Source organism: Apis cerana, linkage group LG1 (assembly GCF_029169275.1).
Source record: "Apis cerana isolate GH-2021 linkage group LG1, AcerK_1.0, whole genome shotgun sequence".
In the NCBI taxonomy this organism is placed as follows: Eukaryota; Metazoa; Arthropoda; class Insecta; order Hymenoptera; family Apidae; genus Apis; species Apis cerana.
In genome coordinates, this window is record NC_083852.1 from 3,663,232 (window position 1) to 3,682,602 (window position 19,371).

The window sequence follows — 19,371 nt, forward strand, 5'->3', positions numbered from 1 at the left end:
TTAAGAATAAAATTGATAGGCGGAAAAATTGAAAACGAAAACTCCTCGTTCCAAGTTACGAGGAAAAATGATAAACGAATATTCATGCTCGTGCATACCACGAAGAATTCTTCATTTTTACAGTGCTGCGGTGAAAATTCAATGTAATAAGCACCGCAGTTATACGTGACTACTATGCGAAAGCTGATTTATGTAACGAAGCATACGTGCGTTGTGACTCGGTAGGTAAACTCGACATCGCGCGTCAAAGTTCGGCCAAGATTTTCGACTTGGCAACTCTGCAAATACGTTCACGTTATATATTCCGCGCTTTGCGACGCGAAGTTTGTATATTTGACTGCTAACAATTTATCGAGCTATCCTCGAACTAATACGTTATCGAGCGTGAAAATCTTATATAATTTGATCATTAAAGATATTAGAAAGATTTGAATTTTTTAAATTTATTTACTTTCACATTTTTAAAAATATGAATTTAATATTCACAGTTTTTAGGCGAATATAACGAGATCCAGAGCTAAAAAAAAATATTAAGACAATCAAGATTGAAATTGTTAAAAAGTTTCGATTAATTGTAAAAGAGTTTCTCGCTCTCAAAAAGATAAATTACAAAACAGGAACGTAATTATCGAAACTTTAATTTGGTGTAATTCTTCGTAAACGCATTTTTATATTCTTTCTTTTTATATTCTTGAAAGTAGAAAAAGCTAAAAGTCAGAAATATCCTGTTTTGTAAAAAAACTTGTTGCAAACAGATTTTCTCCTTACAAGAAAACATATTGACAGTACAAATACCGCACAAGTATTCTATATTTACTTTTAACGTTTTCGAGAAAAACAGATTTAAAGATTCAGATTCTGCTTCTTTAACAAAACCAATAATTTACAATATATATATAATTTCTCATTTAAACTAAAAAATCAATACTCATCTAAACTAAACTTTTTCTTTCGAAATATGATCAAAAAATTAATCGATCTTAGTCCACTATAATTTCCATCTTGATAAATTTATACTTCATTCGATTTTCAAAGTCTCGAAATTCAACATTTTTCACAAATCAAACGGAGAAAAACGAGGGTTATTAATTAGAAGAAGATCGATGCGAAGAAGAATATAAAACGATGGCAGATTAGAGAACAGGCCACGTGATCATAGTTAATGATTCCTACTGAGAAATCGAAAAAAAAATCTTACTTAGCTACATCATTGTTTTGTTTCGATTTGCTTTCCACATCGATCGTGCTGCCGGAGATTGTTCGGGAAAGGGACCGAGACAATTTCTGTGTAACGAAGAGGAAGAAGATCAGGAAGGGGAAACCTCCATCTTTGATAATCTTTCGCTATGGAACGATGGACTGTAATCGTTACGCGTGTCCAATGATTCGAGTAAAATTTCCTTAATCGAGAAAAGTGCGTGTGCCAGACGATTATCAAATATCACCGTAAATGATTATTTTTGTTTGAATAAATTAATTAATTAATTTATATATTGAATAGAATATATTAAAATAAAGAAATATAAAAATTTATGGTAAATCTTCAAAGATTTTATTAGTAATTGTGATATGAGATTTAATTCTCTCGAGAATTTTTGAGTATTGTATTTTTTTATTACCAAATGAGAAATGTTATGTGATTTGTTATTCTATCGTGTAATCTTTATCTTTATCTGCGTAGATCTTTGGAAAAATCGTTGAATTATTAAGAACGATGATGGATCTAAAAAGTGAATAATCATTTTGTAAATTACTTCCTTGAAGAATTCTATCGATTAACGAATTACAACGAATAAAAAGATTTTATCGAATCAACAACGAGGAGATTAAGCCAATAACTCGGAAAGTTTGAGAAATTTGTTCGTTTTACGCCTCGACATTACGATTCGTTCAGATTAAAAAGAATTCATTTTTCACTGAATCTTTTTAATTTTATATACGTGGCTCGTCGAATCATTTATTTTACTTGAAAACTTCATATTTGGAAAATAAGATAAAATTTCATTGGTATTTATCAGATAAATTGAAAGAAGTGGTATTATTTATAACTTTCTTCAGAAATTTTCTTGAAAGATTACGACAAATTGGCCGATGTTTTCACATTTTTTTTTTAAATTGCAACTTTCCTCTTAGCAATTTTTTCTTTTTAAATAGAGAACTAAGAAATAACTAATTTCTTTATTTATCGCAAAATAATATTTTTATAAATATTTTAATGAATTGTTATTTAAATGAAAAATTGAAAAGACGCAATTGTTTGAATCAGACTCAAAAGTAAAAGTTAAATAAAGTTGTTTAACAAAGCTGCACAATTTCACATTAAGATAAATTGTAATTAATTTTCAAAATTTATAAATCATATTTTAAAATGGATTTATAATATTGAATATACTATTATATATACTATACTATAACGGAATAGGTCGAAAGTTGAATCGTAAAAATATCATGAAGTATTTGCAACACAGGAAAGAACATCCATCTATATGAATAAATAGTTTGAAAGATGGAATCGTGAAATGATAATGAAGACGTTGAAACGACAGTTTGATTTTTCTGAGAGCCATCCGTTCCAAACGCAAATCGCTCGAAATCACGCGAATATTTTCGATTCATTTCGCAAGAGCGGAAAACTTGGAAGAGGCAAATAAATAAATCTTAATTCGAATATTTAAATTTTTAATAAACATCTCTACTTTAAGTAGAAGGAAATCACAATTAAAACCCAAATACAAAATTTTAAAACGATTTTCTTTAATTATAATTATTTACGTTTTAATAAATGAATCACGCTTCCCTCGTTTAAAAAAATTCTTGGCACTTTTTTTTTTCGCAAAAAACAATTAATCATGGCTTTGACGTAAATTTAATCTAACTCAGTTTCACATAGTTTATAATATAAATATAAATCCGATACCTTTAATCTTATCTGATTTGATTGACACATAATATTATGATTTTTGATATCGTATTGATCAAATTTATAATAAATGTGCAAAATTGTAAAATTTGTAGTTTTCTAAAAATTTAGTAAATTAAATTTATTACAATCCTCGAGAGTGTCCGATTGAAAAACAAATATGACACTTTGTCATACACTCTTGGGATCCACTAGGGAACGACGTAATAAATTGGCTATGACTCGTCTGTTTGGTTCCCTGACGCGAGGAAAAATAGATTTTCTTGTATGTACTCTATTTATTGTCAATTTATCGTCAAATATCAATTTTGGCTTTATGTATAAATATATAAACGTAGTAACAAAATAAAATGTCGAAAAAAAAATTTTTAATTTTTAAAAAACTGTCAAATAATAATAATGATTAAATTTTTTATTATAAAACGTATTTAAAAAAATCTAAATATTTATAAATTGTTATCAGTATCGTTTAATAAGTTTCGTTAATATTATCACTTGTGTATCGTAAAACATAATTCTCGAAACAATTTCATCATCCAGTTTCTATCGTTCAATTTTGGCACATTAATATGGTATGCGTGCGATTTAATGGCAGTTTAACAGAGGCACAGGTTAATAGCTATTCCGTTCAAAGTTCCTTGTGTGAAATTGTAGAAAAAGAAAATACGCGCGGTAACACAATAATGTTCAGCAACAATGTTCAACAAACAGAATTTCACGTATAAAATTATATAGTGATCGTGTATCAAATATGTTGGAAATATTAGGTAATTAACATTCATACCTAAAGTTAATAAATTGTTATAATCACGTTCTGAAATACCAAACATTTACAAAAATAAATTATATCATTATATTGTAATAAATTGATAAAAGTATTATTCGTCCTTTTTTCTTTTTACGAAAAGTATAAGACTGATTGAAATCGTTCGATCAAATGATTTAAAGGAATTTCATTTGCCAACAACGTTACATTTCTTAAATTTCTTCATGCCATTTTAATTGAAATCGAAAGATAAAGAAATTTAAGTTAATTTAAGAAAATATTTATTGCATCTTTCTCCCATTTATCGCATCAAAGATCCAATAATGAATTATTATCATAAATCGTTATCGTTCAAACGCGCTTAATTATCGATCTTTCAAATTATGGAAATTCCATTTAACGTTAGAAGAAAAAAAATTGAAAATACGTATACATGATAATCGAAAATTAATTATTATCCTATCGATTATGTTTAACTCGGGACAAGATACGATCGTTTTATCCGATTACTCGCGAGGACATTGACAAAAAACGCGGATTGATCGAATGCAATTTTCAAAGCAGTAATTGAGAGCTAGTCGTGTGAAACAATTCGTGGAGAAAAAAGGAATATCCTTGAAAAAAATTTGCACCTATTTACGTAACATAACGCATAATAATTAAATACATAATCATGAAAAACGATTCTTACCTCATTAGATATCTTACGTATATAATTAAATATATAATTAAATTCATCCAAGGATGCCTTTACTTGGAATTGTTTTTTTTTCTTCCATAATTTTTATATAACGTTGAAGATATATAATCGTCTTTTTTATGGTCATTTTCAATTTACACGAATAACTATGTGAATAATTTAAATTTTCATCTTTCTTTGTCAATTCTGACATGTAATAAGATATTCAATAGAAACAGGATACAATACATCACGTAATAATAATAAGTTATATCTTATAGATATTCTAATATTGATAGTGCAATTTATTTATATATAAAATATACAACTTTTTTCTTTGAATCTTTAATCTTTGAAAATAAGAAAATGATGAATGTAATATACTCGACAAAATTTTTATTTTAAAAAGACACGAATCACATCTGAAAACTAATTCCGTCCATTAAATTTCGACAGGAGTGGTGTCAACGATCATATCCGACAGGATCCGAAAAGTTCCGAAAGTCACCGAAGAAGTGAACGCATCCGAAAAGACCCGAAAAGATCCGTAAAGACCCGAGAATAGCCGAAAGAGTCGAAAGAGAATCGTAGATCAACGGTCAATAGCAATCACGTGAAAGACGAAAAATTATTTAAAATTACAATTCATTTTCTGGTTTGACAAATGCGAAAAATATGCAAAAGATATGAAAAATTTCAAGATTTTGAACTCTTCGATACGTTACGAAGTAATATATCTGTTATAAAGTCATATAAAGTCAGAGACGCAGAGTTAAGTTCAAAACATCGGAAGCCTTTTGAAAAATTTCATAGACCGCGTCCCCAAATGAATTCGAAACGAACAGATATGAAGCGCATTCGTTCACGAAGCTGTTCCAAAGCATCGATATAAAGGGAATCAATACATACACCATTTTTTTTTCGTTTTTTCCACCTGTATTCAAACGTTCTGCGCAAAAAGCCACGTTTCATATGTTTGTAAATGGATTGATGCGGTAATCGATAATAATTATAAACGAAAAAGAAAAGAAAAATAAAAGGGAAAGAAAAAACAGAAAAACGAATTGACCAATTTCCAATTTGACAAATAAAGTTATTCAATATTTGTTATTGATAAAGATACGAATATTTTTTAAATAAATAAATATAGAAAAGAAGCTTCGAATTTTTTTGATTTTCGTAATTAAAACGAGAAACATTGTTGAAAATAGAAAATAGAAAACAAATCATTGATTTATTTGTTAAAGAAACAACAAATGTAGAGACGAAAAAAAAATATATATATGATCGTTATCGACGTGAAAAAATATTTTAACAATGTAAGAACATATATTGACGAAAAATGTGAATAAAAAAAAATCCTAAATTTTAAAAGGGATATGATTAAATGTATACATATATTTATATCAAAAAATCAAACTTTTTATTTTAATTTCTTTCGCGAAAAGATATTCTCTATATTTCTATTCCAATGCAAATTTAATATTCTGCTAGAAAAGAATAATAAATTTGCGGAAAAATGTTCGGTTTTATCTCATTGAATTGTTTCATAAGCGTTTCATATTCTGCATCGATACTTTTAAAATACTTTAAAAATATGGACAGAATAAAATACTTCTATATTTCATTTAGAATTAATAAATATTTCAAATTCATCATCAATTTATAATAATAATACGTTGAATTCAAAATTCCACGCAGCAATCATGCTTATATATATTATTAAATCATAAAAAAAAATTCAAATTTTATCCCTTCCTTTCCGAATCAAATAAATAGTCCCCACTCAGTGACACCTACTTACGTATCCCGACTCAATCCTCTCTCTATTCCATTTCCACTTCCGATCCGCGATAAAAATTTCAAAGCCTCCTTCTCCTTCTCCTTCTCCTTCTTCTTCTTCTTCTTCTTCTTCTTTCTTCGTTACTCGATTTCACAAGACCGAAGAAATATCATTATCGTCCGAAGGCGTCCCTCGATTAATAATTCAACTGACGAGATACATCCGTGTTTAATAACATCCGTCCATTTTGCGCTCGCGCGCCATCTCGCGGACGAGGCTAAAAACAAGCGAGTCTGCGAATCAGAGAAACTCTTTCAAAGAAACTTTCTCTTTTCTCTCTTTCTCTTTTTCTTTTTTTCTCTCCCTTTTACACCATCTCTTTCCAGACCCTGTCGCAGAGGAAAAACCTTTTGCCACCGTATCTTTTTTCAGTCTGATGATACCAACGACTATCGTACTTCCTGTCCAAGGGGAAGGAGAAAGGGGGGGGGGGATATTCCACAAGCCACGTTGGTTCGTTACCGTGGAAAAGCTGATTTTTGATGTTTCACCTTGCGGACGTGAACCGGATATCACAGGAAGAGGGACACGTTTTGCTTCTTCTATCCTTGGAATTAATATCGTACGACTGATTTCGCGGTGGATATCAAAGGTGGTGGACCAACCGGAACCCGTAATTATTCGAGAGGACGAGGGAAACGAGATGGCGCTACGATACGAGATTCGAATATATGATACGGAACATTTTTGGAACATTTGAAGATTTGAGGGAAGTGTTACACTTCTCTTCAAGAGATTAAAATACGATTAGCTCGAATGGGATATCGTACAAATATTGTATTACGAAAATTTGAATTAAAAAAAAAAATGTTTTCCATTAGGAATTTTAATTATGAGAAAATGGAAGTAATTATTTTCTCCTCGTTAGAAAACTTAAACAAACCTTTTTGATTATGGGAGAGTTTATCGTGAAAAAATGACGGGCAAAAATATTTCTTCTCATTTCAGAAATCTAAAATTAACCTTTGATTATGAGAAAATGAAACTGGAAGTAGGAAAAATTATTCGTTTAAAATTGCGAATTTTTTATTCCAATAAAAAAAAACGTTCTATTGAATTAAACGATAATATTGCAAACATTCAAGTTCTATTCGTTATTTAAACCAACACTTGATGACACTCAGCGCACGGCTCCGTCGTAACATACCCTATTTATTATTCGAGATATTCTCTTTCGCTCGGTATTTAACTCGCCAGCGATTGTAATTCATAATTCGACGCAGCGCACAAATAAAAAAAAAAAAAAAACGAAAACGGAAACCAAAACCAAAAAAAGAGAAAAGAGGAAATCCTCCTCGAAAACAAAACCAACGAGGGGGAAAAAAATACAGGGGTGAAATTGCAGAGAATTTTCCAAGCTGACTACAAATAGTATTTCACCGAAACATACTACTATCCAGGCTGTGCACGGATAAAACAAATTCCTTCAAACATTTCGCATTCAGTCTTTAAACCGCCATGTCATCCAACTTTCCGCTCGGTCAACATCAACGTCACGAATAGAGGTGGTGGAAAAATGGTAATATCTCGGAATTCGAAATCTTTGAAAAAAAAAAAAAAAACAAGAGGGGAAAAAATAGACAAAGAAAGAAGAAAAATCATCGAGTAGCAAGATCTCGCTCGACCTAAACGTTATCTTTCGATCCTCTCGAGGTTCGAAATATCTGGAGGGGGGAGTTGGTGGAAGAGGAGCCGGTGCCGTGCGGAAATGTATTAGTGGAGCGTACGTGCACAGAGATCGGCGTACAATTATGCAAAGCGTGGCTCATTTTAAATGTAGAAACGCCAACTACCATTTATGGTAGGTACCACCACCATCACCGATACTACCGCCTGGGAATACGAGTGTGCAGGATGCTCGAGGTTACACGAGCGCGCGTTGGAAACGGTGGATGGTGTACGCCGGGAGCGATACCGCGCTTTTTCATGAAAATTCGTCGTCGTCTTCGTTGGCGTGATCGTGAAATTATTCAGTGGACTCTCATCCGGACGGTATTCGGTATTCCCAGTCAGCGATCTAAGTGCGCCTAAGTTAAGATCGTTTAAAGAAGTTTGTTAAGTAAGGAACTGAGCGAGACTGTGTAATCACCGGAAGGCGGTCGTTACCTTCGACGGTTTTGCATGCGAATCGTTGCGAAAATTTTGATTCTTATTTTTTTGAATCACCCGCTATGGGAGTGCATATCTGCGCAACGGCTCAATCGGCGGAGTACGTTTTTCAGATTGATCTTAATTCCTGAATCATCGCGGATGAAAATAAATCTTCGTATTTAACTCGCTTGATCCTATCACGCAATTTTAATCGAGGAGGAACGAGGAATTCTTGGTTGTATCTATTATGGGGCAATGCACTCACTGTTGTAAGAATGATTACTGTAAAATTTTCTAAATTTTAATCAATTGAAATTATTGTTCTATATATTTTAATTAATTTAATTATTAAATAGTTTAATTAAAAATTGTTGCATTCTACATCTTTGATAATTCGAGTTGCAATTTTGAGTGGTAATGCTAGAGAAATAAGGAAGGAGGAAGAAGAAACATTTGCAACAACATCAAATGCATTACAGTTGATAACCACTCGAGGCTTCTAAATGAAAATTGCCATTGTAATGGGGAGCAAACATACGAAGCTATTTTTCTTATCGTGTGATTATTCCAGAACGCTACTTTACATTCTTTCGCGTAGCATCATAAAAGGCGCGAGAAAGAAAGGGGGACAAGAAGTAGAGAAAACGAAAGCTAGGGATGTTTCTCAGGTTTTTCTTCCCATTTTTTCTTCTTTTTTTCTCTCTCTCTTACGGAAAAAGCTGCGAAGGAAGAAACGGGATACAAGATTCTTTTAGGAAAGAGGTCGCTATTAAAAAGGATCGAAGATTAAACGCGAAAAAAAGGAAATGGAAGAACGAATTATACGAAAAAAAATATATATATTTTATCTAATCCTATATAAATGGAGATTTCCTGCATTCTAGCAAGAAATCTTATAATTTGTGGTTATACTTTCTTTATCACAAGTGTTTTAGAGCAATAAATATTAATGTGATTTAAGAAGAAAAAAAAAGAATTCGAGAACATTTTCTCGAATAGACGTGTGTAAATCGAAGTGTCAATATCGGAAACATAAGAAAACTTGAGAGCTAAAATAAAAATTGTGTACAATATGCGTGGTGAGTCGATAAAAAGTGTCATCCAAAGCTTCTCTTTTGATCACATCGAAATTCTTATGTTTAAATATATTTAATTTTTTTCCAGAGTGCAACAAGATTAATTTTTACGCAAATTTTAATATTTTATATTTTAATAATTTTTATTGACTCACTCTATATATTGTGTTTCCAAATCCTTTGGTAAAGTTATATTCTCCATCGTTTTTTGCAAGGAGAGGAAACGCCTCGAGCCAAGTGTCAATGTTCTAAAATCGATTTACACCCACTCGAGAATTTTTACAGGCCCTACGTGAAAAGATGTATGACATGGTAGTCCGTTATCGAAGAGCAGATGATGAAATAACGATTCCAAAATAATAAATGTTGTAAGAAATTTTTACCTTTCGCGTAAATTTAACCCTTGCTTTACATTTTCATAACGAGTGAATCTTTCTGATTTCGTGAACGTGTATAAAATTGTACATCACTATCATTTAATAAAAAATTTTTAAATATTATTTTTCTGAATCGTGAATACGGCGGAAAATATATTTTTTGATTAAAGATTACTTACAGATAAAAATTACTTATTATTACTTACAGAAATTGAATATATTTAGATCGCACGATATGGTTGAAAATTGTGCTCACCTGAAACAAACGAAGAAATTAAATTAATTTTCATTCCTTGCGAATAAATTTTTTATTTTCATTTTTTCCAATTTCGTGGTGGAAAAGAAACTTAAACACGTACGAGTTTAATTTCTCAACTGTCATCGATATTAAAAAATTCTAAACTGAAACGAAAATACTTTTTCTTAAGTGTCGAAGATATTTTTATTATATTACACATTTTGTTGCTTCAAATATATAGTCTTTTCACTAATTTTTAATATTCTTCTTTTACATTTCCGTAGAAATAGAATATTTATTTTCTATTCCTCTTTAATTGAAAGTAATTAATCGCCACAATTAAATAAGCACAAATTAAATATACTATATGTCACTTGCACATGTTATTATCTGACCATAGCCCAGTATTATGACGTACAATTTCCTAATTCAATCGATGTAATTACATCAATCGATCAAAATGCAGAGAAATAATATACTTAAATCAAATACATCTAATTAAAGACCACCACAGCTTAATCACGTGTGGTCGAGATTTAATCAATATTTAAAATCGAAGTTAATTTATTAATTAATCGAATATTCGAAATAAACGGACAACTCGAATAAATTCAAAATTTTTCCATTATACTTTCGATATTATAAAAAAAAAACTCATACAACTTGCTTATTCGATAACTAGAAAAAAATTCAGCAAAAAGATAAAAATTTTTTAAATTAAAAAAAGAAATAAAAGAACTCAAAATTGATAGATACGGATCCTACAATTTTAACACGATTCTAAGCAACAACGCGTCGTCGATCACGCGAGCTTTACACCCACGATTTCATCTCTTATGCCCTCGTTGTATATGCTGGCAAAATGGTTGACACTCTTTCAGGGGAGCACATAAGACGCGTGAATGGCGGAAGCTGATCGACGACCGAAAAGAGTTCACTCTTCTCAACGTAGAATTTCATTACCGGGTAAAGTTTCGACATAAACGGGAAATTTTTCGCTAACTTTTATGCACTTTGAAAGTCCGCGGACTGCGACGTGGAAAACGGACATTGAGGGTCGAAGGTAAAAAACTTCATCCTTCCCAGGGGAATTCAGCGATGCCCCGAGTGAAGACAGTTGTGTGTATATGGCGAGTGGAAACTTTTCAATAAATACAAGAAATTGATCAATTATTATACAATTTATCAAAACACTTGCTTTGTTCAATTATATTATAACAGGAAGATTTTATTATGTAAACTTTTTATTTTATTTGAACAGAATGTCTTTCTTATTCTATTCTTATTTAATTGATAAAGAGAAACATGATTAATATATATATAAGCAAGCTTTTTGATAATATTGTATTGATAATTGTATATATTTATATATATGAAATTTTTATTCAACAATAAGATCATGAACAGTTATGAAATAAGTGAAGTGATGGCTTAAAATTTTAGATTAGAAGACAAAGCTATGGAAGCTAGAGATTTAGAGCATAAAGGACAAAATTGTGGACAGCGAATCTAGCAAAGTGAGAGCTAAGAAACTTTAGATCACTCTGCTGTTCAGCAATACTGCAAATTTATGGATACGGGGAATGAAAGCAGACTAAAAACTTTTTTAACTTTGGATTACTGTTATTCAGCAATATTGAGGAGAAAGTTATGGATAGCAAAAATAGCAGAGTGAGAGCTTAGAACTTTAAACTACTGAGAGCAAAGCTATGGACAGTAGAATGAACAGAATGGGGGAACTTTAAGCAAGTGCTATTCAAGAAATATTGAGAAAAAAGTTATAGAATTAGAGTAGTGGAAGCTTGGAGATCAGTGCTATGGACAATACTGAGAGAAAACTTATGGACAACAGAAAGGAGCTTGGAACTTTAGGCCAATTGTTCAGCCATATCGAGATAATAGAATTAAAAGAATGGAAATTAGTACAATTATCTATATCTGAGAGTAAAGCTAAGCAAATCCAGTACTACTCATCAGTTGTCTTTGTATAAGTCCTATTAGATTCATTATGAATTTTGCTCCGTTATATAAAAAAATTGTTTAACTAATAAAATGATAATGTATTTTACTCACTTGAATATTTACTTTCACTGCCTGTTAAAGGCAAATCCAAGACTTGTTGACAAATTATCAGATAGCCTCTTAGATTTTATTTTCAGCTTGAGTATCTTCAATAGTATAACGATTTACGAACATGGATACAATTCCCTAACGCTTTTCAAATCCTCGATTTAAACACAGAATACAATAGCAATGACCGCTTCACGAGTCACATTTGCGCGCCTAGTGTCTTGCAACGGAACTAATAGAAACGAACGCAACTAACCTCCTTTTTGCATTTTTATGAAAAATAATAATTGGACGAAAGTCTTCTAGATTAAATCAATAGAATAGTTAAAAATATAATACAAATCAAATAGAATTCAGCAACGATACAATTCACATTAGTGTACAATTAGAATTATTACAGTCAATCAATCGCAAATAGTTAAAATAAATTATCATTCGTTCACTCGTAATATAAACGATTATATAATCTCATGATAGTAGATGATAATAGCATCAATTTAGGCGCACGCACACACACATTTATGCAATGTTTAAAATCGTTCAAATTCATTTTACGTTTTAACACTGCCCGTATGCATCACTCGCAAGTGTCATCAATTAAAACTCGCCTTTACCAACCGAGCCACGGCACTTTAGGCACAAAAGACCAATCACATGCTTAGCGCACATTTTTCTAAATCGAGGCGACAAATTGTGGCTCGTATATATTTTGTTCAGCTCTTGGATGGTACAGCAGTTTTTGACGGAAGGAAGTAGAGTGCACTCGCAAACTAACCACTTTACCCGGTAAATTCTGCGAGACTTTTCACCGTGCCGTTGCGATGTCGACAATGAGATCCGTTCTAAGCGCGGGAACGAATTCAAAGCACGTTAAACTAAATTAAATTGTTTTGCCAGCCTCGAGAAGTCTTTCGTGTCAGAGGGATCGTGTTTCATGGAATCTTTCGAGAACAAGTTATGAGCTATATTATAGTATATTTATGGCGCCTCAAACAGGAGATACGAATTGAAGATTTCATACTTGCATAGCAGTGAAATAAAAGAAATTTTATTATTCGAGGAAAAAAAATAAAAAAATATAGACATATTCATAAGTTTTCAACGATTAATTATTTCTATTATTTCTGCAAATTTTAAGCGAAAATAAATTGTAAACGATAGATGTATAAGCAATCTTAACACAAATTTATACGTTTGAAAATTACAATTAGCAATGCAACAATAATACAATACAAAATTTCAGCGTTCGTTGTTTCGAAGAAATTGCAATTTATCGTTCCGCGCAGCAGTGAAATTCTCGCGATTTTATTTCGCATTCGTTCACCGCGAAGATAAAAGAAGGAAACAAAAGCAGGCCAAGCATAAATTAGAATGAATTTTATTTTCATATAAAAACCCAATTCAAACAGACTTGTAAAATTGAAAATTTGTAATCGAATTAATTATATTGTAATTATAAAATTATTCTCAAGTAATAAATCGCTCTGATTAAAAGCGCGACGATGGATTCGAAAATGATATTCATGCATACCAATCTAAATTTTCTATTACATATATGAAATATAAAATTTTCTTTAAATATTCGAAATAAATAAGATTTTCTACAATATTCGAAATAAATAAGATTCCATGAGAGGGGAGAAACACGGTTGACGAAACGATTTTTTCGATTAATATTATCGTAACTTTTCTTTCAAACAACAACAACCAATCTCGTAGAGTAGACGGAAAGGTTACAAAGGCCGTAGGGAAATCGAAATAAAAAATAATTAAACGGACACAAAGTAAACCTTGAAACGAATTGTTCCATGGAACAAAATTTGTTCCCGACATATTTTTAATTATGTTTCAACGTTCGCCGGTTAAACGCAATGTGTATTAACGACAAAAAATGTAAACACGTATTCCATGAAAATTTCACTCGTATTCGGTTTTTATTGTCAGTATCGAATTACATATTAGCCAGGTGTCTCGATCATAGAGATAAGAAGAGCTACATGGATCAATTTGCTAAAACTTGAATTTATTTTTATAAATTGCGTGTTGTATCTATCGTCTATCGAAGAGATTTTACAACGGAAAATTACGACGAAAAATTTACGATCTATAAATTTTCTGTTAATACGCGTTTTCCATACATTTTCCATCTATCCGTGTCCATCGAAGAGATTTTCACGAATTTGTCCGAGTATGACGAAAAATTTATAACCTAACTTTCATATATACATATATATTTTTCTTCATACCGTGTCTACCGTTATTGAGCGTGCTTTATCGATAGTAACTGCATTGTCGTCAATCGCCAGTTTCGTTTCCACGTCCTCTTTTGTCCGCGAATCTTTGAAGTGTGAACACGTGTTTTTGATTTCGGCTCCATTGTGATCTTATTAAGTTCGATCGGTTATAACTCTTTTATATTTCTTTTTTCTTTTTTTTTTATAGAAGAATGGCTTATAAATAAACATTGTTAACATGTTTCCATATCGGATCTATTTAATTCCGCGTGTGGAATATAATATACGAACGCGGATTGAGGAAAAAAGGAAGAAAAAATTTTTATCTAATAACAAAAACTCTTGTCCGTAATCTCAGTAAATGATCACGATGGAGCTATATAAAATTGATTCATTGCCAGAAGTTCTATTTTAAACGATCAAGAGCAAAGTCCATACGACGACGAGTTTGTCACTGAACGAATTCGCGAGATGCTAACAAAGTTCAATAGTTCGCGCCCTTTCATATTCATCTTGAAGAATCATGAGACACGTGTCAACTAGAGTTGGAGGATTAACTCATTGAAAAAGTAACTAGTTAAAAATTTAGTTAAAATAAAATTACTTTAATACAATTACTTATTAAAATTATAAGAATAATAATCATAAATTAAATCATATCACAGTAAGAATTATAAATTTATTAATTTCTGTTTGGTATTTTCGAGCAATACAATTAAATTATTAAAGTAACTATTAAATTTTGACCAACCCGGAAGAAAAATTCCTAGGACTTATTGTTCACAGAATCCTGTTTCACAGAGTCTTGTTTGTAATACATTTTGATATATTTGATCGAAATATTGGATTGGTTTGAAAATATCGTTTTCATGTTTTTCTAAAAAACTGCCCGCTCTATAACACTCAATATTGTAATTATATTAAAAGTAAGCAATATCAACACTTAAATATCTCTGAAGAGGAAAGATAATCGATTCGTTATGATAAAATCGCGAAAATAATTTAGCATTGCGGGTACAAAAGCCGGTCACGGTTGAAACGTGAATAGCTTTGCCATAGAGAAACTGATTTGTTCTAGGTTGGAACAGAAATTTACTTCTCCTTTGCATTTGCATACGAGCCACGTCCTCCCTGTTATTAGATGCCACTCTCGTTATCTCGTTTCCCAACCCCCTCTCTTCCTCCTTTCCTCCCTCATCGAATGGAACGGACACTGTTCATTGGCAAGGATTTACCAAAAGCAATTTCTTTATGCGAGCATTTAAAATCTCTGGAAGGAGAGAGAGGGAGAGAGAGAGAGAGAGAGAGAGGTTTCTCGGCCATTTTCTTCTTTTCTCTTTTTTTTCTCGCTTTTACAGAGCGATCGAAACGATTTCAAGTAGATTGGAATACGAAAAGATGGAAACGAAATGTTTAACGGGCATCTCGTTTTAACTATCGAAATGAATGGACCATAACCTCCATATCAAATTTTCATTGGAAGTTTGTGTGTGTATAAGTGTGTGTGCGTGTGTACACGTACGAGATATTTACGGATCTTTATCGCACATTCTTGCCACAAGAAATTGAAATTTCGATTTATATCTATTCGGGTTCTTGGCAGAAAAATAAGACGAGATTCGTGGAACAATTATTCTAAGAATAATTGTCGATGGATATATTCGAATGCCTCTTTTTGGGACATATTCTAATTAATTACCGTTTAAATTCAACGATAAATATAACGTAGATACGATTTTGCGTGTATTGAAAATTGTTTTTTTAATTAATATGATAATGTCTACACAAAGTTACGTTGATATTACGTGAATAATATTTCATGAAAAAAATTGGGCATCAAATACTTTTAATCGTAAATACTTTTAAAGTTAACATACACTATGAAACTATCACGAATGACTAATTCCATGGGATAAGAAATATAAATATCTTTATAACTATTATACATTACGCTATTATTATTTTTCAAACTTATTACCAACAATGGATAACACGGATGATATTTCAAAGAACGAGAAACTAGGTATATATTAGTTACAAATATATTTAGAGCCACATTCAAATTATCGATCGGATTAATTTACAATTAAAATGAAATATCAGACAGGAATATTTTTACAGCCATTCTATATTCTTGTTCTTTATTCCAACAATATTCAATTCCAATTATCCAGATTCATTTACAATTGCATTACACAAATGAGAAATCAGACGCGAATATTTTTACATTGCCACTGTATTATTTCTCGAATTTTATTTCAACAATTCTCAATTCCAATTATTAATCATTATACGAATGAGAATAATCGAATAAGAAATCGAATATACTTTTACTATTGTATATTATTCTTCGAACGCTTTACGTTTCAACGATGCTCCTAACTTAATCCCTCACACGACTCGTGTTCGTTAGATTACACGGGATGACAGAGAGAGGAATTGGGCGAGGAAACGGCGCGAACAACGACGAAACTACTGCGCGACGACGAGCAATAAGGGAGGCGCACTAACTTATAACGGGTGGGTCGTATTTCATGGATACAAATTGCTTTGAAACATACGCGGGCGCGGCTGTTTCTGCCACGCATGGCAGGTAAACGATGAGAGGACACGGATACGCGGATACGCAGATTGGTTGAAAAAGGGAAGAGTGGGGGACGTGTCGATCCACGAACGAATTACATCGTTGTTTATGCGGCTCGATCCGCGATTGTAACCTCTACGAGAGAATAGAGATCGCCTTGTTTTCTATTTTTCTTTCCTCTTTTTCCAAATGTTTCGAATTGGAAACGGATGAATGGTAGAACGGGTTTACAAAATCGATGTTACGATCGAGATGGAAATATTTGTTATGCGAGAACAAGTGTCTTTTCACGATCTTAATAAAATATATTGCGGATAATATTGTATGTTTGGAGTTAGGGTAATATTTGTGCAACAGTAGTTGTCTAAAGTAAAAGAGTAAAAGATGTTCTGAAATGTTTAGAATGATTTTTAAAAAATTGAAGAAAGAGAATTTTCATGAAAAAAAATTATCACTAAATAAATATATTATACGATCATCGATTACGCCATATTTTCCTTAGCTTCAAAAACTTAAAAACTTATTTACCATTAACGATATTTCCTCAAAAGATCTCTTACGTAATTATACTTATTGTATTTTATGGAACACAATTGAGCGTAATTACGGAAATTAATTGAAGAGAATTTTATAGGCATCAGGAAAAGAATACGTTACTCGATGAAAACGAATAATGTTAAGTGGAAATAAAAATCAACATAATAGTGGTAATTATAATTCTAAGATTTATCCAGATTAAAAATAATTAAATAATTCTCGATCCTGATTAATATGAAATGAACGATTCAGAAATTTTATATGATTTACAAATTACATATATAAATGAATGGAGACGAAAAAAATCATTGTGGAGAAATTCTCGTATTTTATTCTGATATCAATTTTCAAAAATAATAGAAATTAGAATTATTAGATGTAACGAGTATTAATTAATACTAATTCAAAGAAATCAAATTTAACTTTTTATTTTTTATTACCAAATTTTTTCCTTTTGCAATAATAATTTATAATTTAAAAAATTTGATAAACAAAAATATTAAAATGTTTTCAAAATTTCGATGAAATTATTTTCACGATACCATCGATGTTGTAACGATGTTTTTAATATTTAATCAGAAATAGTATAAATACATCGTACAGAGTATGATTTCGAAAAACAAATCGAATTACTAGATTTACTCGTAATTTTTTTCTCACGAAAAATCGTACAATTCAAGCTTGTTTTCGATCGGCTCGCACTCGTTTACGACATGAAAGCGATGGAAATCGCAGAAACAACTCTCGTTGCACGCTCGAATTCGAATTGACGTGGAAAAGAGGAATTCAGTTTTCAGGCCAAGTTTAGTTACAATTTTCGTAACATTTTTGAATAGATATTTGGAACGATGATGATGAAGATGTTAACTATTAAATTTCATCGAATTTTTTTGATTCTGCCTATTCTTACAATTATACATATAAAACATATATAAAACAAATTTTTAATCAATTCAAGTTAGATTTTCAAAAAAAAAAAAAGAATAAACATTGATGAATACAATTAAAAAAAAGTCTCTCCTATTAACAATTTTTTCTAATATTTTATTAAAATACTTCATATAATTTTATAAAGATCAATTCTTGATTAAACCATTCTTGATTAACTACCATAAACATTCCGATTAAAATTAAAAAAAAATAACCTTTTCTCACAAAGAATTTCAAATTATAATAACAAAATTAGATACCATTGTATCAACTAAAAAAATACTTGAAAAAAAAAACAAACCGTAAAAAAATTTTCTTTCCAAATCAAAACGTTCCAAAGTATGTATTTATCCCTACATCGTCGATGCTCGTACAGGGATTGAAATTCCTTCTTGCCATCGAGAAAAGGCAAAGAGAAGGAAGGGAAGAGCGAAGAGGAGTAAAGAAAATCCACGGTTGGTGCTTTCGACCTTTGCGTAAAAACTTGATCGATCCTCTTTTTGACCATTTTTACATTAAAGCAACGTCCTTTCCACGGATATTTGACGTAACCAGTTCTCAAGGAATCCAGTAACTTGTGAAGCTGCACAAGGAGCTTGCCCATAGGCAACAATTCCTTTTGTCGCGTAAACGGACCGGAAAGACGTGGCTACGATTTTTACTTTTACTCCTCCTCTCTTTTTCTAACTCTGTGCTAACCAAGAATAAGGACACATAGATATATACACACACTTGGCTTTCTTTCGAGGACTCTTTTGTCGAATTAATCCGCTCGAGATCAGAAGGACACGATCCTTCTCGAGCCCACACGAAGCGGGAGGGATGGGTTCGGGAAGTTGTTGGTAGGGATTGTCAATGAATTTCCCTTTCAAATGCCGTTTCCGAGTTGTTTGAAAATTTGAATCGTATGAAAAAGAAATTTCAGTTTTCTCAGTTGGATAGATTTTACTTTCGGTATTCTCGACGAGTTGATCTTTTGTGCGAGAGGGGATCCTTGTGAAAAAGATTCTGAATAAATTTAATCTT

At 31.4% G+C, this 19,371-nt stretch overlaps 1 protein-coding gene and 2 long non-coding RNA genes across 6 annotated transcripts in view; 1 reads left to right on the plus strand and 2 right to left on the minus strand.

The window, feature by feature from the left end:
* Window positions 1-19,371, minus strand: part of LOC107994951 (furin-like protease 2) — a 376,396-nt gene that overhangs the window by 92,241 nt on the left and 264,784 nt on the right. The gene's annotated exons all lie outside the window — the stretch shown is intronic.
* LOC133666442 (uncharacterized) overlaps window positions 1-19,371 on the minus strand; it is a 133,930-nt gene that overhangs the window by 25,776 nt on the left and 88,783 nt on the right. The window contains exon 3 of one of the 2 annotated variants that reach the window (XR_009830612.1): window positions 9,959-10,008. This is a non-coding gene — a long non-coding RNA (uncharacterized LOC133666442). Of the gene's footprint in view, window positions 1-9,958; window positions 10,009-19,371 lie in introns of those variants that run through there. The other variant, XR_009830611.1, reaches the window with a different exon arrangement.
* On the plus strand, window positions 7,933-12,058 carry LOC107994906 (uncharacterized). Of its 2 annotated transcripts, XR_009830613.1 has the most exons (4): window positions 8,006-9,378; window positions 9,464-9,743; window positions 10,872-11,113; window positions 11,434-12,058. It is a non-coding gene; the product is annotated as an uncharacterized LOC107994906 (long non-coding RNA). The 2 variants fall into 2 exon arrangements; XR_009830615.1 differs by having other exon boundaries at window positions 7,933-9,378; window positions 9,464-11,113.